Below are 25,267 nucleotides of genomic sequence, written 5' to 3'. Positions count from 1 at the left end.
TTTAGGATGAAAGTTCATCAGAAGGACTCAGATTATGTCCCAAATGGACTCAGCATGACAACCTTATGCAAATATCAGAGGAGTTAGCCTCAGTTGGAATGCCATAGCTTTTACTAGGAGATTGGTTCAGGTTGTTCTTTTTGCTCAGTTTCATCCCATAACTCCTCAAGCTATGTTAAGTATTTCCTCTCCTACTTTGATATGTCACATTTCAGAAGTTATTGGATGGTTATCTTGCCCTTCACTTCACTGAGCTATAAATATGTATGGGTTTTTAATCTCTTTTCTCGTAAGTCATTTCTCTCAGTCTTCCAAGAGTGATCTTCTACTGACTACAGGCACAGGATCAGTACTTCCTCTGACTTCTGCCCTTGAAGTAGTTTGAGTTCCCTATATATGAGTTTCGTTCAGCAGGTTATGAACAGGTTTGACTTAACCTAATTTGACCAGTTAGGTAGCATGCTCTTTCTTTTCTGGCATTTCAATTTGTTGCTTGTTTTTAGGTTTCCAGAACTCCTCCTCTCCACTGTAGAAAAAAAAATCCTCTTTGTAACCTTGAGAAGGTTTGTCTGTGGTTAGGCTGCTACCAGAAAAAAAATGAGTTTTTGGCTCACAAGACAGCCTATTAACCTCCTGTCAAGCCCAGCTTGTCAGAAGCCCTGCTGCATCTTCATTTATTTGTTCAGCATCAGTTTTTGTTGGGTTGTTTATTTATTTATTTATTTTTAGCTGGGTTAAAGGGAACACGACTCTCAATATATTCAGACACATTTTCTTTTCAGAGGAGTCTCTTTCTTTGAATTTATTCTTTAGCCAGAGAGCTTCATGAAGCTTTCTTGCAAAAGAATGGAAACAAATGCTAGTAAGTAGTTAGTATAGTATTTCCTGCACAGAGTGGATTCCTGAGAAATCTGAAGACCCATACTACTTGCAACTAGCTGCTAGATAATTTTCTGCATTTTTAAATATATATCCAGATCTGTAATTATATAGTGAAAAGGGGCATTTCCAGCCCAACCCTATGTGTCAACTAAACTGTTAAATCCACTGATTTCAACAGGGCTTACTCCAAAATAAATTGACCTACAAGGCAAAGTTAAGTGACTATCCTACATATTTACTTAAAATTTGGACCTATATATCCAAGGAGATATTTTCCCCCTTTCCTTTGCATCACCTCTAACAGCAGTTACAGAATTGTTACTGCAATTTGCCCCCCCCCCCCAGAAGGCAAATTATCCTCATGTAACATAGAGCAGTTGGATGGGGGATTGTTGGAGCATGAGGGTATTCCAGGAATGTCTTCGTTGTTGTTCCTAGCTCAACATAAACTGCATAGATTCTGAAAACTGTGCAAGAGTTTGAGAAACCAAACAGCTATGCAGTCAAAACCTACACCCACTTTTTAAAATACTATTCACTGAAAACTGCACAGCTTCCCAATGGATGGGGATATCCTCACTATTACATACTATGAAAGGTAAATGTATTCCCCATTGGCAAGGTTGTCAAGTTGTGTCCAACCATAGGGGGCAGTGCTCATCTCCATTACTAAACCGAAGAACCAGTGTTGTTTATAGCCCCATACAAGCAATGGGGTGAAACGTTCCATAGCTGTAGCCATTGCTGGTTTGAAAGTTACACAACCCAAATGTTGTGCAACAGTAAACGAAACTTGGGCCGACTGGAAGAGCAGCCACATGTGGGTATTTTCCTGTAAAACTGTTGATTGTGTGCAACATTTATATCAGGGGTAGGCAACCCTTTTGAGCCGGTGGCCAGGTTGCTGTTCCTCAGACAACTGGGGGGGCCGAAGCCAAAAAATAAATAATTTAAAAAATTTAAAAAAAATTAAATAAATAAATAAACCGGGACAAATATAGGACAAAATTTTCAAATGGAGGGCACTTTTTAAATAAAAAATGGAGGGCACGTGAAAAAAATTGCTGATTTTTTAAAAAATGTTAAGATAAATGCATGTTTCTGAGGCTTCTATAGATAATTGCCCCACCATGCCCCTCACGCGAGATGCCAAAGGCCCCGGCGGCAATCGGCGGCACGACCGGGCTGGGGCCAGTCCCAAGGCCTCACCGGGCCGCATCCGGCCCGTGGGCCGCAGGTTGCCTACCCCTGATTTATATTGTGCATCATTGCAGTTTTTTCTGTAAAACCCAGCAATGTTGTACAACAAGAATGTTGCACAAAATGAGCAATGTTGCTCAATAAAACCACATGGCTCTTTATTGTTCAACATTGCTGATTTTGTACATTTTTGTAGTGCAATCTTGCTATTTTTACATAGAAATTAGCAATGTTGTTCAGCAAAAATATTGTACAAAATTAGTAATGTTGCACAATAAATAGCCACTTGGTTTTGTTGTGCAACATTGCTGATTTTGCATGACATTTTTATTGTGCAACATTTTTGTTGTGCAACATTGCTATTTTTTACAATGAAATCAGTGTTGTTTTACAACAAATAGCCATGTGGTGTTGTGTTTACTATGTAAAAAAAGCAATCTTGCACAAAATACACATTTGGATGCCTGAAAATAGTTCTTTCTATATCAAAAGTTGCACAGTTTTAAGGCTAGATGGCATGAGTCCAGGCATTTCAAAGACCCTATCTCCTTATATAAACCAGTATATGCCTTAAGATTTGCCAGGGAGGGCTTTCTCTTAGGATGTCATTGCACCAACAAAAACCTGACTGCTCCCCAACGGGATACAGTCAAGTTCAGGTTGCTACTGGGAATTATTGCATGTAATTCACTGCCGATTCTGCTGGGTGATTGCAGCCTGGGTGCATCCCAGGTCCCAGTTGTGCTTTGGAGGCCACTTTTCCAAATCAGAAAGCTCACGGCCTGGAATAATGGCCTCCGAAGTGTACCTGGGGCCTGGGCTGCAGCTGGGCTGCAATCACCCAGTGGAATCAGCAGCAAAATACAGTGTGCCCTTACTTTATGCGGGGGATCCGTTCCGGACTTCCCCACATAAAGCAAATACCGCCTATGCTCAAGCCCCATTTAAATGAAAGGGGCTCGTGAACGTAGTGGCGTGACGATGCAGCGGTGCAGCAGCGCACGCACGCCTTGGGCGCACGCCCCATTAGTCCCTATGGGATGTGCCACCCCTTCTCCTTGCACAGCTTTCAGCATATGCTGAAAGCTGCGTAAAGCGCACTTGCATATGATGCAGGCGCAGTGTACATGTGTTAATTCCCGGTAGCAACCCACAACCCAACTGTATCTCGTTGAGGAGCAGTCGGATTTTTTGTTGGTTAGCCCACAACCCTTTCAAATGTGATTAGTGAGTGCCTGGGAGAGAGCCTTCTCTGTAGCTACTCCCAGGATATGGAACTCCCTTCACTAGAGATCTGGTTGGGCCCTTTCCTCATCACTTTCCAGTGGCAGATATTTGTTAAGGCATTTTTCTTTAAGGAGGCAGTTGGTGATAACAGATGCAACATTTAATGGGGAGAGGCTGTAGGGTTTTTTTTTTATTTTTATTTCATTATGTTTTAAATTCCTTTTAATGGTATACTTTAACTTTTATGTTAGAAGTTTCTGATTATACTGTGTTTTTAAGGAGATTGTTTCCAGTTCCCATTGGTTGCCCACCTCTGGTCTATGTGCTAGTGCACTTCATGCTGAGGAGGGTAGCATGTCTCACTGAAGACTGTAAAGACAATATTATGAAAGGATATACTGCATATCATCCTGATCTGTTGAGGATGGGTGGGAGAGCCATATTAAGACTTTTTTTTAATCCATACACTTTTTATTTTCTTCAGCTGTTTGCTAACAAAGAAGTCATAATGTCAGGGCTCAAACCACAGTTATGTAAAGTCAACAACAAAAGACAGATTGACTTGAAGAGACCTGGTGGTTTCTGAGCTCTTTAATGAACAATATCTAAAACCACAGGGATATTTCAGAATCATGGATGTATGTAGTTTGAGCAAACTCTCTCAAAATGTAAATTGAGGATTTAACCCTGTGTTTCACAGGCTCCTGAATATGGAGATGCTGATATTTTTCCTTACTTCCTAGCAATCATAATCTGCTTGGGTTACATAAACAGGAATGGAGATAAAAATAAGTCTGCTTTTATGTGACAGGTGCTGTGACACAGTTACATCCCATGTTTGTATACAGCCTGTTTATTTACTTTTTTGTTCTTCAGTTAGGAAACTTTGAAAAGGCACATCAAGCGCTGCTGATCTGATCTTCATTGATGTGTAATAAAAAGAAGTAAATGGGGATTTGAAGGCTGCAGTAGAATATGATGTTTTTTTCTTTCCATTTATTATAAAGCACAGAAAACTAATAACAGTACTGGACTGTTAGCCATTATTCTTCTGAACTTTCATTTGGCACTGCATAGCAATTTCAAAAGCCAGTAATTTGTATTTTCTGAGGATTAAATTGCATTAGCGTTAACTTCTCAGTGCACTGGATTATGCCATGGTAAAATGTAAAAAAGGGGAAAAAAGATAATCATTGGGGGTCTGTTTTGTACACCTAACATATTGCTCTTGAATGTAATACTATTTAGCAATGCAATTGGTAAATATGAATGTGATAAAGAAGATTTTGACACACTGAAGTTCACACATTCTGCCTAATTATTCTACAATGTTTTACTTTGTTTGGGAAATCCATGCAAGTTATGAAAAAGAAAAAAAAAGCCTTCTGATGTTTATGCAGAATGAAATATTCATATTGTAAAAAGATGTATTCCTGGTGGCTTTTGGAGAAGTTTCTGTTGCCATGGCAGATGATCCCATTGAAGCATTATTTGATCTCTGAATAGGAAAATGACTATAGGTCAGTGGTGGACAGAATTGCCCCTGAATGTCTCCTCTCATGGAGTAGAGATGAGAAAGCCCCTTGCTTTACTAGGGAGCTGGTAGTGATGAAACAAGTGGGACAAAGACTAGAGAGTAGATAACTGAGAACTCAGAGCAAATCCAACCAACCACAGTCTAGAGCGCATGATGATTGTGCCGGGGGGGGGGGGGGTCATATTTCTCTGCCACCATTTTGTCTGCACAGAGAGGACCACCAGGGCTGTCTTGAGTGGTGACTGTGCTCTGCCCCAAAAGAAAAAACTCAGACCACTCAATCGCCTGGTACAAGGGACTAAAAAAATACTTTGTAGATAAAATCACTCAGATCCACTCTGGATGCTGCAATTGATATAGTTACAGTGGATATAATCTTGGCACCTGCTTGTCCCATGGATACCTTTCAATTTATGCAGCCTAAGTATGTGGTCAGGATCCTTTGAGAGTAAGAACCACCACTTGTATATTAGATCTTTGCCCTTCTTGATTCAATAAAATGGCCAAAAGGAGACTGGTTGAATGTGTAAGGAGAGTGGCAAATGCCTCACTGCAGCAAGGCAAGATTCTCACCTGCCCCAAAGAGGCTGTATTGAGGCCATTACTGGGCGGGGAAGCTCCCTGAACCTCACTGTACCAGACATTTATCAATTAGTCTCCAATATTACTTTTTGGGCAATGTTTTATAGTATTTGATGGTTTTTCAGCTCCAGAGGTTCCTGGATGAAATGGATTATCTAGATCCATTTCAATCTGGCTTCAGTCCTGGTTATGGGGCAGAGACATCTTTGGTCACCTTGGTGGAGGACCTGCACTGGGAACTAGGCAGGGGAAGTGTGTCTCTGTTGGTTCTGCTGGATATCTCTGTTGCTTTTGATACCATTGACCATGGTATCCTTCTAGGATACCTTTCTGGGAGAGGAATAGGAAGCAATGTTTACAGTGGCTTCAGTCCTTCTTGGAGAAGTGCACTCAAAAGGTAGTTCTAGGGGACTCCTGTTTGACAGCCTGGCCATTGGTCTGTGGTGTCCCTTGGGGTTCATTATCAACTCTATCTCTCCTTGCCTTCTGACTCCAAGAAAGTCGTTTCAGTACTAAATCATTGTACAGTCAGCCCTCCCCTTACATGGGGGATGCATTCTGGATCCTCCCTGGGTAGGGAGGAAACCATGTGAAAACAATGGTGTGTGTGCATACGGCATGGTGTAAGCATACCATTCATTTAATTCTCCTGCAGCTTCAGCATAAGATGAAAGCCGTGTAAGAGAAGCCTGCATATGGAGCGGGCTAAATATATGTTGTCATAATGGACTGATTGAAGGCAAACAAACTGAAGCTTAATTCAGACAAGACAGAGGTGCTCCTGACCAGTCAGAAAGCAGATTACAGAATAGGGATTCATCTTGTGCTGAATGAGATTACAGTCTCCCTGAAATCTGAGTCTTATAGTTGAGTATACTCATGGACTCAGCCCTAAGCCTGGCAGCCTGGAAACCTAGGTTTCAGCTATGGCCAGGAGTGTGATTGTACAATTAAAATTAGTGCACCAGCTATAAACATTTCTTGAAAAATCAGATTTGTCCACAGTAGCACACACCTTGATTACATCCCATTAGGATTACTGTAACACACTCTATGTGGGACTGCCTTTGAAAACTGTTTGGATACTTCAGATGGCCCAAAAGGCTGTGGCTAGGATTTTGACTGGGACATTTGATCCCTCTGCTGAAACAGCTGCATTGGCTACTAGCCCATCTCCAGGCAGAATTCTAAGTGTTGGTTATTACCTATAAAGTTTTTTACAGCTTAGGTCCAGACTATCTGAAAGATGATATCTTCCTATATGAGCCTATATGAGTTTAAAGATCTTTGCAGAAGGTTTTCTCTGAATCCCACCACCCTCACAGGTACAGCTGGTGAGAACCCAGAAGAGAGCCTTCTCAGTGGCTGCTCTCAGGCTATGGTACTCTCTGCCAATGGAGGCTGGGTTGGAACTGTCCTTGCTGTGGTTGGGGTAGCATATGGGACAAAAGTGGCATATAAAATAAATTAATACATCAATAAGATGTAGTCACATTTGATGTGTGAAAGACTGTGCTTGCTTAGTTTGGGAGTGCACAACTAGAAATAAGTTATTTATTTAATTTGATTTAATTTCTGTGATGACATTCTCCCAGAGAAGGACCCAAGGCAACTAAATATGGGCTAGAATCCTGTTCGTGTTAACCAAACCACCTCTAAGTGTTTCTTTCATAAGAAAACCCTATGAAATTCATACGGCCATAAATTGAAAAATGGCTGGAAGGCACACACACGTTCCTGTGAGGAAGTGGTTGAATATTTTTGTCCAAAGTAGAATGCATGTATTAAATTCAGGATTGCAGAAGTGAAGTTGCATACAAAAAGCATAGTGACATACTGAAAAAGGATGTGTCTATGGATTCACATTGAGCACACAGATGTGTATGACTATTTGGTTGCCCATTCATTTGTTCAGTGTAAAAGTATAGTGAGACATTGTTACACAACTGCCATATACTTCCATGCGTGTAAAGTTATGCTCTGTCTCTTTCATGCAGAATCTTGGCCATCATTTGGAAGTTCCTTATCCTTTTCAATGAAAGTGTCAAGAAACAAGCTGGAACATTCCCTTTGTGATTGCAAGAACCTAGTCTGTTGTGTCTTGCTCCTTCACTGAAGGCACTTATCCCTTTCTATTCCTCTCCTGTTGACCTCTAATTTCAGTTGTGTGTGTGTGTGTATGTGTGAGGTGCATGTGTGCATTTTTTTTATAAAGTTGCAAGGCACAGGTAGAAAACAACAAAGGAGAGCAAACAGGAAAAACAAAGGGCTATTACAAGGGTCAGAATCATGTGGTCCTCAAGATATTGTTAGACTGTAATTCTCTTTAAACCTAGCCAGAATCACTAAAAGTCATCATAGGAGTTGGAATCCAGTAAAATTTGGAGGCAACATGTTCTCTCTGCATAGGTCATGATGTGAACACAACATAGGGCCTTCTACGGATCAAGCCCACTGAGGTCTTTGGAAAAGCCTTTAGCTGCATGATTCTGTTTAGTAGCATTTGAAGACAGTTTTGGAAATTCCCCTAAAGTTTGAACCCCACACTTGAGGTTCTGGATTGACTGATTGATCAGATACCTCTCCAGTTTTCATGCACTCACTCTACATGTGATGCAACATGGAGAACCAGTTTCACATGAGTAATCCTAGGCAGTTTTTCTGGGGATTAGATTGCTTTTCATTAAATTTTCACTGCATTCAAAGCAGACATTTGGACATTTGGGTGGGAGGGGACATGAACTCCCAGAAAACTCCAGCAGCACAGCCACTAGTAGTTGTAGTACAAAACCCACTCCTAGCTCTGTTTCAAAGTATGGTGTAGAACTAGTGTAGGCAGGAAGTAGGGGAAATAACTAATTACAGCCAGTATGGCCTGCAGAATTTTTGCATACATATCGGCCTATGTTTGAGCTAGTCCACTGAATGCTCTTCTGTCTCCATGGAGTGGTAATGGCTATCCAGGGAACAAGTCTCCATTGCTATCTAAGATCCTTTTACTGTGGATGCTGGAATTTAGGGCTTTTTGCATGCAAAGCCTGCCCTCGTGCATTGATAAATGGCCTTCATCTCTCAGTATATTTTAAGGTGGGATGACAGATCACTGGAACAGCCTTTTATAGGCTCCACTGGAACTTGATAAGTGAAACCATTTATATGGGATGTTCCTTTTTCACTGAGACCTGATTAAGGGAGATGATATGAACCACTTCAATAATCACAGTGGTGCTTTCAAAACATAACTCACAATGAGTATATCAAGGTAATGGGAGTGAGGGGTTCCATTAAAATTAAATGGCAAAAGAGCTTCCACTCCCTCACAGCACACAGGCCCTGCAAGTTAAATAACATCGAAAGCATCCCTTAAAGTCCTTGTCCTTGCTTGGGATGCTCCTTTCTGTTGGTGACAAAATACAAATTGCCTTCTAGAAGGAGGAGAGGAGGGGTAGAACCTTGAGTATCCCTTTTCATAATTTACCCTTTACCTGCTTTCACAAATAGGGCCTCTTTATTAAAGAAAATGGCCTAAATTCAATTTCAAGCCCCAGCTAGAAAGCACAAATTGAATCAATTTCCATAACGTATTCAGTGGGTCTGCTCTAATTTGGATGAACAACTGAAATTAGGCCTCTAGCACTAGGTGAGGCAATGACAAAGGTACTGAGAGTTGTTGACCTTAAATATCATCAAGAATGACCAACACAGTAGGTGACATCCTGCTGGTTACTAGACCCATTCAATCAGTTGTTTAATGATGAGTCCACATAGATGCTGCTAATGAATTCCATAGGTCTACTCTACTAGAACTAAAATAGGATTTAGGCCAGTATCTGTTAGCTTGAAATTAAAAGCTAAAATTCAATTTCAGCCATTGCAGGGTACAATACAATAATTATCTAAATGTGCTCTAAAGCCTTTTCATGTATAGATTTTTCCATAGCTATGTTATCTTCAGTGACTCTCTGCAAAATGGGATGTGACAATGCAATGGATTTTGAATCAGATCTTGCAGCTGCAAAGATTTTTCTACTTTTCTTTTCTTTTTTTTTAAAAAAAGATTTTATAAAAGGGGATTTTATGCAAATGTGTTACTGCTTTTAATTCCTCTCCTATTCAGGCCCAGAAACTTATTGTAGATAGCAGTAAGGTTTTTTAAAAAATGCAAAAGCAAAAACCAAGCTCTATGTCCAGTCTACCCTTGTAACAGAATCAGAGAATTATGACATAGTTTTGTTGTTGTGTCATTTTGACTTATGGCAACTCTAAAGCAAACCTATCATGAGGTATTCTGGGGTTGGGTGAGTATGACTCACCCACACTCATCCAGTGGGTTTCCATGGCTGAGCAAGGAATCGAACCCCGATCTCCAGGGTTCTAGTCTTGTGCTCAAACCACTACACCATGCTGGCTGTTTATGTAGTAGAAATAACTAAAAATACACAAGCTGCATTCTTGCAAAGTATTATACAGAAGGGTATAAAATAGTGATAAATGAAATCAAGAAAAGTGGTGTTGAAATGATTTGTGGGGATTCACACAGACAAATGGTCTGTGGAGATTCACAATGGTCTCTGGCATTCACACTCTGCATTAATGACAGTTGGCAGATGGCAGTATATCTTTCAGATTCACAGACAAAACTAATGGAAGGAATTGGAAACTGTTTTAGAGCAGTGGTTCTCTGTCTTTGGTCCTTCAGATGCTTTGAACTTCATCTATCAGAATCTCGGATCATTGACCAAACTGGATGGGGCTTCTGGGAAATAAAGTCCAAATTAACTGGGGGAACAACATTTGAGAACTACTCTTTAGAAGACAGCATAGGAATTATTTCATAAACAAAAAAGTAAACAAGAAATCGTTTCAGCAAAATCAATTGCTGTAAGTATAAAACTTATTTCTCTGTGTATGCGAATATTAAACCTGCTAGTTTTACTCTGGCTCTTTTCACAGTTCTTTTCATTATGCTTTTTGATTCCTTGACTACTTCACATCCTGTACACACAATCTGAATGCTTTAAGGCAGCCCCCTTCCTTTTCCCCCAGGAAGCTTTGCAACTTTAAATTACTTTGTTTCTTGCTCAGTTTTTTTCCCTATGTTCAGAGTGTTTTGCCCACTCTGGTTTGAACATCCAAAACTTTCATGGTGTGGGAAGTCTGTATTTGACTTCACAAGCTGTGAACTATTTGTCAAATGTCATATTGAAGGTGAATATTTGGTTCACTTGTAATTGAAAGTTGCTGTTGAAAATGTTTTATGTCCCAAATGTCGGAAGCTCTTGCAAGTATATTAAAAAAAAAATCCTTAGCAATCAGCAACACCATACTCCTAAATTTGAGAGGGTTAGGGCACATTGCTGTCTCTCATCCTCAGTTATAAAACCACCAGAGGTAATCCAAAAGCTTCTGTCCTGCTACCAACCTCAAGCCTGCAACAACTAGTAGTTTATTCAATTAAAATATAATATTTCTCTTAAATCACCTATAACCAAAGACAATACTTTCAAATAATCCACAATAGCATGTTTCAAATATTTTCAAAACACACTAACAAATGAAAAATTAAATATGTAAGTATCTCTGTTCTGAATTTGTACTTTTTCAAGACCTCCAGCCTTTAATGATGCAAAGCATTAGCAATGTGTGTACATATGCAGAAGAGTTCATGGGGAAGCCTCAGGAAAGCCGTTTTTATTAACAAAAGATCTTTTTTCTGAGGCTTCCCCACGAAGTTTCCGTGATGGAAGGAAAGCGGGGAGCCTCTATGACATTTCAGAAGCATGATGGATGATCCCACCTCTGGCACTTCAGAAATGTTTGGGAAACATTTGGGTAGCATTTGCGTTGCAGTAAGTGCCCTGTGTGATAAACTGGGTACTTGTTGTTTTAAGTAATTTCCAACTTATGGTGACCCTAAGGCAAATATATCATGGGGTTTTCTTGGCACATTTCTTCAGAGGGGGGGGGGGTTGCCATTGTCATCCCCTGAGGCTGGGAGAGTGTGACTTGCTAAGGTCACCCAGCATATTTACATGGATGAGCTAGGGTTTGAACCCTGGTCTCCAGAGTCCTAGACCAGCCATTAAACCACTACATCACATTGGCTCTCAAGATAAGTACACAGGCAGGCAAACTGAAGAGAACTATTTATGCTATTGCTTTCCCTGAAATCAAAGTAAATGCATGTCTGTGTTTTTGGATGCAGATGTGAAGCTATTTCTGCAATTTAATATGGGAAGAAAATGCCACATATTCAGCTAAGCTACTGTTTTCCAAACTTTGGCAGGAGTGGGGTGGGGTGGGGGTGCTTAACAAAGTAGCTCCTGTATATTCTGTTGCCTTAGAGACTGAAACATCTGTATCCGTGCAAGCAAGTGATGCAGACATGGTAAGAGATGACTTCCTTGCATTCCTCTCTTCATCTTGCTGTCAATGGTAATGTTTTATGGTGGCAATATGCTGGACTTCTTTTGCATTGTATTGTAATCTGGTTGTGTGGCATATCCTGGTCTGGCAGAGCTTTGTAATTAAGGTCTAACTCCAAAGTCAGGATGCTCCCCTCCGAAAAGATGCTGTCACATGAATAATTTTTCAAGATGAACTTGGAGGGACTTGAAATGATTGTTGTTCTGGTGATAATTGTGGCATTTGTGAAAGCTCTTGAGCATATGGGGCTGCTGGAAGATACTGATGAAGGTAGGCTGCTAAAGAAAAACAATATTTGTTTGTTTTTTGGAGGGGGGAAGCTTTTTGTTCCTATTTTCACCTTAATAGTTCTACATGCAGTAAAGCTGGGACAGTATGTGTGTGTGAGAGGGGGGAGGAACAGAGCTATATAGCTCAATATATATTTTCTTAAGAGATACTTCAAGTTTGAATATATGCATCTAGGTTTAAGGATAGGTATATATTTGTGCAGACTACGTCTGATTTTTAAGAAGGGGGAGAGAGGCATTTGAAAGGAGCTTTCAACATATGAATATGTCTCAGGAACTTCTTTGCAGGACAGTGCTTTGTACATAAACTGTACATAAATGATATCACGACTGCTCAAATCTTGCAACTTTTTTTACGCCAAATATAACTGTAAAAACAATGTGTATTGCTGCGCAACTGATATTTACCATTATTTGCATTTATCTTTGTATCTCAAATCATTTGTTTTTCTACAACTTCACACTTTTAAAAGTACATTTAGAATCAACCATCTTTTCTTAGCTTTGATATAATAGTCTTAAGAGAGTATCAAAGCAAACTATGCTGCATTGACTAACAATATATTTCCAGTGTGTGTGTGTGTGTGTGTGTGTGTATATATATATATATGGTTTGACATTGGAACTCTGGTTGTGGCTGCCTTTTCTCACTTTGTAGAAAAAAGTATGATTTGCACAGATAGGAAAATAAACATATATTTAAATTGCATGAAACCAAATATCAAATCTATATATACCTTATAATACTATAAAAGTAGTTAGAGGAAATAAACTCTCATTATTTCAGCAGATGTTTTCATGGAAAGTAAAGGAATATTCCTGATGACCTAGAACATGAACATAATTTTAAAAAGCTTTCTTTTCTTGCTACTATTTAGAACAGTAACATATTTTTAAAAATGTGCCTGTTATTGTGTAAGCTATTTGATGTTATATGTCCCAGTACAATTTATGACACAGTATATAAGCAGCTTGCAACAAAAGTAGATATGCAAAAGTTTTTAGAAATAAATGCACAATTCATTCCAACTTCCTATAAATATTAATGTTTTTGAAAGTGTCTAGACAATCGATTCTAGACAATCAAAGGTAGAACTTTGTGTAAGTCTGGTATCTCTTAATTAATACTGTATATGCCTGAATATGGCTGTAAAATTTGTTTTTGTGTTTTGTAAAAAAGAAATGCCTGTAGAGATATGTCATTGTTATGACTTAATATTACCATGTTAGATGCAAAGTTTACAATGCATGGGAAGAAGGGATTTTGAAACCATACAATTGGACATGCATTATAGATCTGTTCTTTTAAAACCTTGTTAGGATTACTGTTTATTCCGGTTGGGTTTGCAATACATTCACATGACAGAAGTCTGAAAATAAGCTTCATTACATATGGAGAAATACCTTCATTTGACTTTCAACAGCCTTTAAGAACACACACGTATTTATCACAGGAGGTTTTTAATGCATTGTGAGAATGGAAAATCCCATCTGCAATGCCAGTAAAGGATAAATCATTTTGCTTAAAATTCTGCTTTGGTTTTAGTTTTAAAATCATTCATACATAAATTTGCAAACAGTATCTTGACATTCCTTTGAGTAAATGGAACTGGAAAATTAGATGCACAAACAGTATAGATGTTTTTGGGGAGCTGAGGATGGGAAATTCACAACTACATTTCCTATGCACTGTAGTCTAAGAGGTATATTTGTTATGCTTTCATGTATGTTAGATGCATATATTTATGCATAAATAAATTGATCCTATTTTGGGCTATTTTAAAAAAAAGTTTCATAGTTTCAACACAGTATTTCAGAGTTTCCATACAGTATTTTTAGAGCAAATTGGACTTGACTGGAAAATAAGTTCTGCTGTTTAGTTATAAGTACCATTCCTAGGATGGAAAGAATATTAGTATAATGTATAAAGTTTCTTTCATAGGTTAACCATATGCAGGAACTCCACACTTCTCAATGGGGCTAAACTTCTGGGTCACCTCTTCCAGATTGCACATGGTTCCTCAGCTTTGTCCACCAAAGTCCCCATGTTGCTTGTAGAAAACTGCATAAGCGAATTTAACCATTTAAAAAGCAAAACAAGTTGATACTTTGTATATTCAGGATCCTAGCCCATTTAGAAGACTCAAGGCAAAAGATTCACCTATATGCCTCACCTGCAGATGTCAGTTTTATGAGTGGAGAAGGCACATAATTTGGGGGCAGAGCCAGTGATGTCACCTCACTAAACCTTTGTGTATGTGGCATTTTGTCAAGAGATGCTTTGTATTTCAGGATCATGCCCACCTTTAATTAGAGAAAGGCTGATCTTCAGGGATGGAGGGGATTAAGAAGGAATAAGATTTTCAGAGCTGGAGATAGGAAGAGAGGGAGTTTCAAAGTTTCATAGTCTTAAGAAAAGATTAATGAGAATACCATTTGGTTTGCATTTACAAATTGAAAAAGTGAGTAGAAGCTAGGGATGTAATTCTTCACTACGTTTTTCATAAAGATAGGAATGAGCAACCACACAGTTTTCAAAGACTATTCACAATTCAGGACTTGTTATCTGCAAAATCTGCATATGGTTGTTTTGCACACAAAACAACCATGTGTGAATTTTGCATAGAGTAAGTCCAGAACTGCGAATATTTCCATCAGTTTAAAATTCCTCTCATCAGGGTTTCTCAACACTTGGAAAACATATTTTTCAGCCATTATCTGAATATTTTTAATAGTCTATCCATCAACAGTAGGTTCAGTGTGGGAACAGCACACCTGAAAGCCTACTTTATGAGTTATCCAAAATGGTTAAAATAAAACTTGTGAGCAAGGAGCAAGGTTATGGCAAGTAGTTCTGTCCTCCATGTCTCATGAATTGATGCACTCCTCCCCCTGATACATACAGCATGACCATCTGTCAGTATGGGCCTCCACATATACAACATACTATCACATATAGGTTTCTGTGTCGGCCAGAAATCTGTGTTATTGGAGAAGGCTTTCTCCCTGGATTATTTTTTTCTGTATGCTTAGGAATCAAGGGGATGGGCTAATTGGTTTGTGTGATGTTTAGAGCACAGCTGCTTGGTGTGGTTCTGCCTCCTGCTCATGTATTGCTTTTACAACATTGGATATCTCCATTGAGGTCAAGATATCCTCATTGAGTAGAATCCTTTGTTGAACAAGTGAGGAGGGAGCTTTATGTACTCTGTTCCTAAAGCAGCTTTTCAAAGTTGTAAATTCTGTGCCTCTGAAAATGTTGTCCTTGCACATCTGCCCATAGCATAAGTCATTGAGGCACATCAACTGCTAAAGAAAACAAGCACATTTGGAGATCATGGTTGACCTGTTAAATTAGATGCATTTAACACAGAGCTTTAGAGTTGTATTATTGTTGAGTCATATCATCATTAGCTCCATGAGCTAATAGTTTGTTTACTGACTCTATGGCTTAACTTTTAACATTATCTACAATACTTCTGAATTCTTTATTAAATATATATCTTAGAGGAATTCATATGAACAAAAATGGATATGAATAGACACATACAGTGTAAAATTATATGGATTAGATTAAATTGCTGGATTTCTCTTCCTTAGTTTAAAAAAATAATCTTAAACTACATTTTAATAATATGGTGGCAAACATGATGCAACACCATCAGTGTTTGGTTTGGCTGTGTTTAGCTGTTAAGTGTACCTATCTGACAGATATGATAACAAGCATATTAGTTCATATGTTATATCTTTTAAACCAAACTTAAAACAACTTCCATATATGCTTACAAAGCTATTGTTTTATTTATCAAATATCTATCTTGCATTTCTGCCAAAGGAGAAAAGATGACACAGTGCAAAATATATCCTGTACAGAGGGTGATATTTGTGTTTATTTTTACAAGGAAGAAAGGAGCATTGATCGAGATGAAAAAAGTAGAATTGTGTCTTTAAGTATCACTTTAAGCATTACTAGAAAATTGTTTGACCAATACATAGAAATGAGTTCACTAGAGCTTACTTCCAGTGCGTGATTTTTTTAGCCATTCATTTGATGAATGAGTATTGGAAAGAATGTGAGTGAAGGGTCTACATGCAGTTTTAAGCAAGTCCCTGTTTCTTTAGCTAACTCTATCTCAGAAGCTAATTGTGCAAATTAAAAAAAGTTATGAAAAATACAGGTGACTTCACACAGTGCAAATTGTTGTACACAGCAGACTGTTGAACTGAGATGAATTCTCATGCTGTAGCATCAAACTGAAAGGTGCTTTGCACCAATGTAAAGGCACTTCTACTTGTGCAACGGAAGGCAGGTTCTCTGAATTCTGTCCATTTCACCATAACATTGCAGCCCTCTCTTCTTTACCGTATACTATTCTGGAGGGCCCTCTACCCAGCTTGCAAAAGTTACATTTCACAAAAGTTCAAAGTTTCTATAATTACAGAACTGGGGGGATCTAAGGACACTCTGGTTTACACATCTGGAAAGCTGTGATTTGACTAGAGGTCCATTTATATTTCTCTGGATCCAACCCTATTAAATGGGCTCAGCTACAGTATATAGTTTATAGTACATAGTCATGTGTAACTATCAGCTCTTGATTTGAGTACTTCTCTTTCATTCAGTTGATATCCCTCTCAATTATAAGAACCATTTTACTTATTTAATCCATTCATCCACCCATCCAACCAATTTTACTGACTTTTGTACAGCTTGCAACCTACTGAAAACCCAAAAATTCATAATAGATGAATGAAATATTTTCCTGTGAACTGCAGTTTGTCTTGAATCTTTTCTCACATACACTTTCTATAGGGATGACAGATTAAGATTAATAACACCCCTGTTAGATACATTCCATGGAAGATCTCAGGGCTGGTACACAGGATATTTACAAAAAGAAACCCATAAAAAGGTTACAGAAGAAGTGGCAAAATTCTGTTTTGCAGCAATTAAGACCCATAGGGATATAGTAGCTACTACAGTTAAGAAGCAGTAACTGGTGTTAGCAATTAACAGTAATGTCTTTTTCCTGATCCAGCCCAATCTTATTGTACAGTGGACCCTTGTTATATGCTGGGATTTAATAATAATAATAATAATAATAATAATAATAATAATAATAATATTTATTTGTATACCGCCCTATGGGAAACCAATCCGGGCGGTTGACAACAGTAAAATATAAAATACAACAATTAAAAACACTTTATCCCTCCCCCCCTTAAGACAGTATTAAACAGTATAACATATTAAAAACACAATTATCAAAGCATAAAAACAACAATTAAAAACTAAAACCCCTGATATCCCTCTGTTGATCCTCAACCATCACTAAGATGGGGCCACGGGAGGAATGAGGGAATCAGGGAACCTGGGCCGGGATGGTTAATCTGGAAAGGCCTGCCGGAAGAGATCCGTCTTGACCGCTTTTTTAAAGCTGTCTAATGATGTTATCTGACGGATCTCATCCGGCAGGTCGTTCCAGAGTTTGGGGGCGACAGCAGAGAACGCCCTCTGGGAGGTCGCCGCAAGCCTAGATTTTAGAGGCTGCAGTAAGTTCTTTGGTTCCAAGATCCCCCGTGTATAACAAAATCTGTGTATGCTCAAGTCCCATTAAATATAATGACATAACAAAATGGTGTCCCTTATAAAAAATGGAAAATCAAGGTAAATTTATACTTTTTTGGAACATTTTCAAACCGTGTATGCTTGAATCCATGTATAAAAAATCCGTGTATAAGAAGGGCTGACTGTATGCACAATAATAAGGAGGAGCAGTATCTGTTTTATATAATAAGGTTTGGTTATGTTCTTAAAAAATTAATTAGATGAAGGACTAGTAGGTCTTATTTCTAATTATTTATATTTGTACTTCTATTGCAAATTTATCTTTTTATATGCCATTGTTGTGTTAAAGCTGATTTTTTTATTTCTTTATTTGTTTCTTTATTTTATTGCCCGGAGGTCTGTTGATTATAATAAAGGCTTTGTATTGTATTGTATTATTGTATCTTGAACCTTATTTTTAAAAATCACATTGTGTGCTGTAGACTAGATAACAGGGACATCCTTATTCAGGTGTCCTGTGGAGCTATGACCTTGTGCAATGATATGAACCTTCCTAAACTGTATTTCTGCTATGACAGCTGTTGCAGGTAGCAGCACAGACAAGGCAGTTGTTTCTATTCATATTTTTGATTACCTTCATACTCATTCACTCAAACATAAACCATGAAAGAAACCATCAAGGCATCATATTCTGTATTCAGCTCCTCTCCCATCCCAACTTCAATGCAGTTTTCAATACTGCCATTTTTCAAGGTCTGAACGGAATTGATTTTGTTTGCAGTTGCACGGTATCAACTTCTTCTCCTTTCAAATGAAGCCGAAGGATACTTGTTCCTCTGGCAGGCAGCCTATTAAACAGAAATAACAGCCAATACAAGTGTAAACTCTGTAGGTCCAGACTATCGTCAAGGAGAATCAGATAAACAAGAGGTGAATGTGATTGGCTTGTTGCCTTTCAAGCAGGAGATAAAGGCCTTGCTCCTCACATAGTACCTGGACACATTCCATACAGAGAGTGACAGTTCCTCCTGGCATACAAAAAACAACAATGTAAAACAGTGCTGAAGTGCCTTCCGTATCGCAGGTTAGATTTGAGGGTAAAAACACACTTGGCTGCAAAGGTATATGTAGTACATAAGACAAAGAGTCAAACATATCCCAGTGTTATTTTGAAAATATGAGTAGGTAGTTGTATCAGAATCATTTCAGTGGTTTTATCCAACAGGCAAGAGTAGTAGCATACAAAGAAGAAAGCTTATTGTACTGGGTTTTTATGTAGCTGCTGTTCTTTACCGTTGACTCATTCCATTCTCCCTCTCAGGAACGCTGGGCCTTCATTCAATGTGTTTCTGGGTTAGTGCACAATCTTGTCAACAAAATAGAAGCCGTAAGTAAAGACTATAGTGAAAAGGAAGCCTCTTCCCAATCCTTCCTCTCACAATCAAGTACTGGCTGAGTCTTATGCTACTACCACATTGCAGAATTAATGCAGTTTGACACTGCTTTAACTGCCATGGCTCTATCCAATGGAATCCTGGGATTTGCACTGTGTTGTGACATCAGAGCACTCTGTTAGAGAAGGTGAAATATCTCACAAAACTACAGATCCCAGAATTCCATAGAATTCAGCCATGGTAGCTAAAGTGGTGTCAAACTGTATTAATTCAACAGTGGAGATGCAGCCTTAGCCTAACATAACTCACAAAATAGTTGCAAGAATAAAGAATTAGAAGTTACTATGTCCATCAAATATGATGTACACACACACACACACACACACACACACACACCTACGTTCTACCTACTGAAACACTATACCCCCCTGGGCTGTAGCTTAGCATTCTATGTACATGTAGTTTTTCCTCAAAATGTCCCTATTGGGAAACATATTGTCTTTGCTATGTGTATCTATAGCTTTTTATTCATTCACAGGGGCAACTCCTGTGAGAAAGGTCATGGGGCAAGATGACCCTGTAGAACAAAATTGATTGATTGTATAATGAAGAACTGTGGAGAGCAGCCAAGAGCCTTTGAATCATTTCTTGGCTGTGTGCAGCCTGATATTGTTTAGAAATGTGTCATAGTGTAGAAAATGAAGAGTAAGATATTTGCTAGCAGGAGATGCCAAAGGTGAATACTAGCAAGGTTTCAAGTCTGAATAAACATGGTGAAATCTGACAGTTTCTCTTTCTGCCAAGTATGCAACTTGTGGATTTTGGTAAATTATTGAACAATGAACTTGAAACAAAATTATCCACCAGTTGGACCAGCTAAATTCAATTGGTAAGCTATTCTAGACAGGGAGAGAAACATATCCCTCTCAGTGGGGCTATGCAGACTGCCCCTAAGGGGCAGCCTACAGCCGCCTTCAAGTGCTCCGAATCGAGGCCATGGCAACTGCAGGCCATGGCCCCAATCCATCCTTCTAGGATGCAAAAGGCAGGTACATTTTGTGCCCTGGAAAGAGTGTGATAGCTGCGGTGCTGCAGCTTGAAGGTGCTCCTTTGGTGCTGCATCATATGTAGTGATTGGAGAAACCCATGTTTTTCTCCTTGTTAATTGAGAGCTTGAGGAGAACTTTTAAAAAAAAATTCGTTCCACAAATCCCTCTTTCAAAGGGTGATTTCTTCTCTCCCTTTCAGCAGCCAGCGAAATATTTTTCACAGATTTCTCTGAATGACAATAAAAGACAAGGCGAATAATTACGCTAATTACTTTGCATTTCAAACTCAATTACCATGTCAAAAGGAAGTTTGGCAGAGGTTTAAACAACATTCCTATGCTTAAAAACCCTGAAGGCACACACACAAAAGGGGGGAGGGGAATCCCAGTCTCAAAAAATAAACTGTGAAGCCCCAACAAGAAATGCTAGAGTTGAGGGGACTCAAGGACCATCCAGTCCAACCCCTTCTGCTATGAAGTAACACATAGGAATACATGGCATACTAGAGGGCATGTAGTCTGACCCCTGTTCAACATCAGGATGACACTGGAAGATGGGACAAACTGAGGGTTTTCTTGGCATAAAGAGGAGTTTTGCCATGGGATGCCCCTGAAGCTGAGATAGTGTGACCCTCACAGATGAGAAGGGGAGGGGTCGGGTGCCAAGTGGCAATGCTCTTCTGCCAAACAGGAATCCTCAAATAGGAGCAGAGTAGGGTGTGATGGCAAGAATTCTGCCATGAATAAAACCTACCATGAAAGAATACTTAGGAGTTGGAGTTGAAGCTGAGAGGATGTGACTTGCCCAAGGTCAGCCAGTGAATTTCTAGGGTGAACTGGGAGGCTAGAGTCCTGATCCCAGCTCAGCCATGTAAATCCACAGGGTGACATTGGGTAAGTCACACTCTCTCACTCATGGATATTCTGCACTCTCCTTGCCAATTATTATTATTGTTGTTGTTGTTGTTGTTGTTGCATCACCATGGGAGAGGTGCAGAGTTGGAGTTGAAGCTGAGAGTAAGTGAAATAATAATAATTTATGCCCAGCTCTTCAAACAAAAGGCTATCAGAGCAGCTTACAAGACCTTTCCTGGCCTGCTAAGTTTTGAGACTTGAATTTCTTGTCTTCTGTAAGAATTTGAATGTCAGAGCATGGCGTAAAGGGTAGAAGGCCTCACCTTTTGTTCTCTTTTGTTTTTCAAACCAAACTCTGCCTGAGCAAAGTTGGAGTGAGAATCATCCTAACAAAAGAAATAGCCTCCAGGATGAATGGTAGCTTTTCTTACACAAAATATGCAAATAGTAGCCATCGGGAGTCAGATGAAGGATTCTTCTCTCCCTTTCATTTTGAAATGACTAACAATCAAAATTCTTACTCATTGATAGAGAACTGCTCAGAATTTCTTCTCTCTAAAATGTTGTCGAAATTGTCGAATTAGGCATATTTCTCCTAATTTTCAAATTTTGGAGAATATTCTTTACATCCCTAATCATATGGACGTAGCGCCTGAGGAGTGCCGAGATGCTGTGCATCATGTGGAACAGCATGCAGCATCAAGGCACCCTGGGGACAGAGTAGGGGCGTACGTCATGTGGATGCGATGCCCCAACTCTGGCACCAGGCCAGGCTTAATGGCTGGTCTGCACAGGGCCGGTATGATTCAGAATTGTGCTTGTCAGATTTAGGTTGTTTGTATATAATAATAATAATAATAATAATAATAATTTATATACCACTTTTCCACATTGATCAAAGCGGTGCACAAAAATACAGAGAATACAATAATACATGTTAAAAATACAATATGTACATACAATAAAATAGAACAATAAAAGAAATTACCAATTACAATTTAAAAAGCTATATAACCAAATCAAAGCCAGCTGAGTTGATGTCAATGATGCAGATACATATCGGGGGGGAACCATATAATATCAGGGCACATGGGGGAAAGCTTGGTGGAAAAAGAAGGTCTTAACTCTCTTTTTAAAGAGATCCAGGGAGGTGGTGGAGCGGAGCTCATCGGGAAGGGTGTTCCAAATTTTGGGGGCCGAGATAGAGAAGGCTCTTTGCGAGGTTGGCGCATATCTCGCAGTCGGAACCCTTAGCAGATTCTTCCCGGCTGACCTGAGTGTGCGGGGCGGATTGTATGGGGAGAGGCGGTCCTCCAAGTAACCTGGGCCCAAGCCATTTAGGGCTTTATAGGTAATTACCAACACCTTGTATTGCGCCCGGAAGCGAATAGGCAGCCAATGGAGATCTTGCAGGATGGGTGTTATGTGGTCCGCCCTGGAACAACTAGCAACCAGTCTCGCAGCCATATTCTTCACCAATTGAAGCTTCCGGGTATGGTACAAGGGTTGCCCCTATTAAAAGTAGTATCATGTACTTCTGAGCCAAGTTCAAATATCTTCATACTGCCAGTGTCACTACTGTGATTACTTCCTTCTTCTTATATAGCTGCTGTGCTGGCATTATCAAGTGGGAGGGAGGAACCTTCTAAGTCAGTTGGTATAGTGGTCAGAGCAGCACTGAGACAGGGGAGATCTAGTTGACTGAAGTATCAAGTTACTGCAATGCTACAAAGTTACTGCAGTGCACAATTTCATTGATGACAAAATTCTTATTTGAGGGGCAATGTCTTCATTTTGTCCCCTTCCCATAGCTACACCCCAGCTATGAAACTCACTAGGTGATCTTCAGCCAGTCACTATCCTCAACCAGACCTCCCTTATAGGGTTGTGATGAAGAGAATATAGGGAGGTAACTGAGTTCATCTTTTACTGCCTTAAACTCACTAAATAATAAAATTTAGTCATAGTACAGTAAAATATCTGCCCACTCTCTCTCATTTCAAGCCATAGACAGTTGCATCCATGGATGCAGAATCCTTAGATACAGAGGGCCATGTGGGTATATGTGTATGTGTGTGGAGGAAGAGAAGATCGGAGAAAGGAACTTCAACAATCTGAGATATGCAGAAGACACCATACCACTAGCAGAAAACAACAAGGGATTTAGAACAATTACTAAATAAAAGTCACAATAAAAAATGTGAAGTCAGGCTTAATGTTGAACATCAAGAAAACAAAAATAATGGCCCCAGAGGACCTACGTAAATTCAATCTAAAAGATGATGAAATTGAAATAAAGATTTCCCCTAGCTTGGAGCAATCATCAATCAGAATGGAGACTCCAGTCAAGAAATTAGAAGACTAGGCCTGGAAAGTGTAGCTATGAACGAAATAAACAAGATCATTTAAAAAACAAAAAACAAAGATATAACACTGAACACTAAAGTAAGGATTGTCCAAACCATTGCATTTCCTATCACCATGCATTGATGATAGCGGAGAAACCTTATAGAAAGAAAATCATTTCATGTGAGATGTGATTCTGGTGCAGAGTGTTGAGGATAATGTGGACAGCCAAAGAGAAAAATTGCAATAGCATGAACATTTCTACACCACTTATCAGTGAATTCAGAACTCTCTAAGCAGTTTACAGTCTGTAAGCCAGTTGCCCCTAACAAGCTGGGTACTCATTTTGCTAACCTATGAAAGGAAGAAAGATAGAGTGAACCTTGGAGCCCCTGGGATCAAACTGAAAACCTTGTGGCTGCAGTACTAGCATTTAACCACTGGGTACTAGAACAGATCAAACAAATGGGTACTAGAACGGATCAAAACAGAGTTATCTCTAGAAACGAGGATGAACAAATTTAGATTGTCATACTTCAACCACATCATGAGAAGTCATGATTCATGAGAAAAGACAAAATGCTTGGAAAGATAGAGGGCAGGAGAAAAAAATATAGACTCCCAGCAGGTAGATAAATCAAGGCTACAACCATGAGCCTGAAGGAACTATGCATAGTTGTTGAGGGCGAGAGGTCTTGAAGGTGTCTCATCCTCGGGGTCACTATAGTCAAAGTTGACTTGAAGGCAGGTAACAACAAATATAAGTATGCAACCAAAGTGTTGCTGACCATATTGCATGGCATGTTAAACTTCAAAATTCTGTGTTTGGTACAGATCTGAGAAGGAAATAAGCAAACCCAATTATGGATGAAAATTGAGCATCTTACTGAAAGGGAAAGTTGTACAAGAATGCCTGGCAAGAGATCCGTCAATGTACTAAATTATACACTACTCCAAAAATAGCTGGAGCTTTAAAAGGAATATTCCTCAGTCAAAAACAAAAACACAGTCCCTTTGCATATCAACCACAGAACAACTTACATGCCAAACTTACCCTCTTTGAAAGTACAAAATTGTCTTTGAACTTCACAGCAGGATGTTATCCAGGTATGTGTGGTGTGCGTGCTCACACACATACTTCAAGACACTGACAGAGAAAAGTGAACAACTATGACAACGATCTCACTCCAAAAACTGGGACAGCGGAAAAAGAACAGGCAGGGAGAGAAGTTGAGCGATAATGAAACTAGATGTGTCATTTTATGAGTAATGTTAGCACACACAATGTATATTATAAGTCCTTTGGTGATACTATGCCAACAAGAATGTAGCTATAGAAAGTCAAGATAGGTGAATCAGCCTCTTTCTAGTTCATTCCATGGCCTTAGTATATTGTGGTTAGATGTTGGTCTAGGACAGGGGATACATGGGTTGAAATCCCCATTGAACCATGAAGTTCACTCAGTATTGTTGTAAGCACCAAGAGAAGGCTTTTATTATGTTGTGCTCCTTAAAAGAAAGGTGGGAGGAAAATGTAAAGAAAGAATGGAGTGGCAATAATAATAAGGAAAGACACAGAAAAATCAGTCAAAGGATATAATATAAAGTCCAACAGAATAATGTCAATAAAGCTTCAAGGAAAGCCAATAAACATCACCATACTTCAGTTATATATGCCAGCCACAGAGGCAAAGGAAGAAGAATTTGATAATTTCTATGACAGAGCCCAGGAAGAAATTGACAACACACCAAAACTGCTTGATAATCATGGGTGATTGGAACTCCAAATAGGAATCAGAATGGAATCAAAGACAGTATGGAGACTGGGCTTGACACAAGAAACGAAGAAAAAGAGCAACTGATAGAGTTTTGTGAGACCAACAATCTATTCACTTCAAATACCTTCTTTAG

At 39.2% G+C, this 25,267-nt stretch overlaps 1 protein-coding gene and 1 pseudogene across 5 annotated transcripts in view; one reads left to right on the top strand and one right to left on the bottom strand.

Moving 5' to 3' along the window:
- Positions 1–25,267, top strand: part of LOC149321939 (A-type potassium channel modulatory protein KCNIP1) — a 799,364-nt gene that overhangs the window by 575,226 nt on the left and 198,871 nt on the right. The window contains exon 1 of one of the 5 annotated variants that reach the window (XM_089531795.1): positions 10,266–10,309. The exons of the other annotated variants lie outside the window; for them this stretch is intronic. The gene's annotated coding sequence lies outside the window, so the exon portion shown is untranslated. Of the gene's footprint in view, positions 1–10,265; positions 10,310–25,267 lie in introns of those variants that run through there. 5 annotated transcript variants of the gene reach the window in all.
- LOC149321941 (tyrosine-protein phosphatase non-receptor type 12-like) overlaps positions 1–25,267 on the bottom strand; it is a 133,695-nt pseudogene that overhangs the window by 26,612 nt on the left and 81,816 nt on the right.

This window comes from Sceloporus occidentalis, unplaced genomic scaffold (assembly GCF_023333645.1).
Source record: "Sceloporus occidentalis isolate IW3139 unplaced genomic scaffold, rSceOcc1.0.p SCAF_1, whole genome shotgun sequence".
NCBI classification, from domain to species: Eukaryota; Metazoa; Chordata; class Lepidosauria; order Squamata; family Phrynosomatidae; genus Sceloporus; species Sceloporus occidentalis.
Note: the sequence above shows the minus strand (reverse complement) of the source record. Positions and strands in the feature narration are given on the sequence as shown.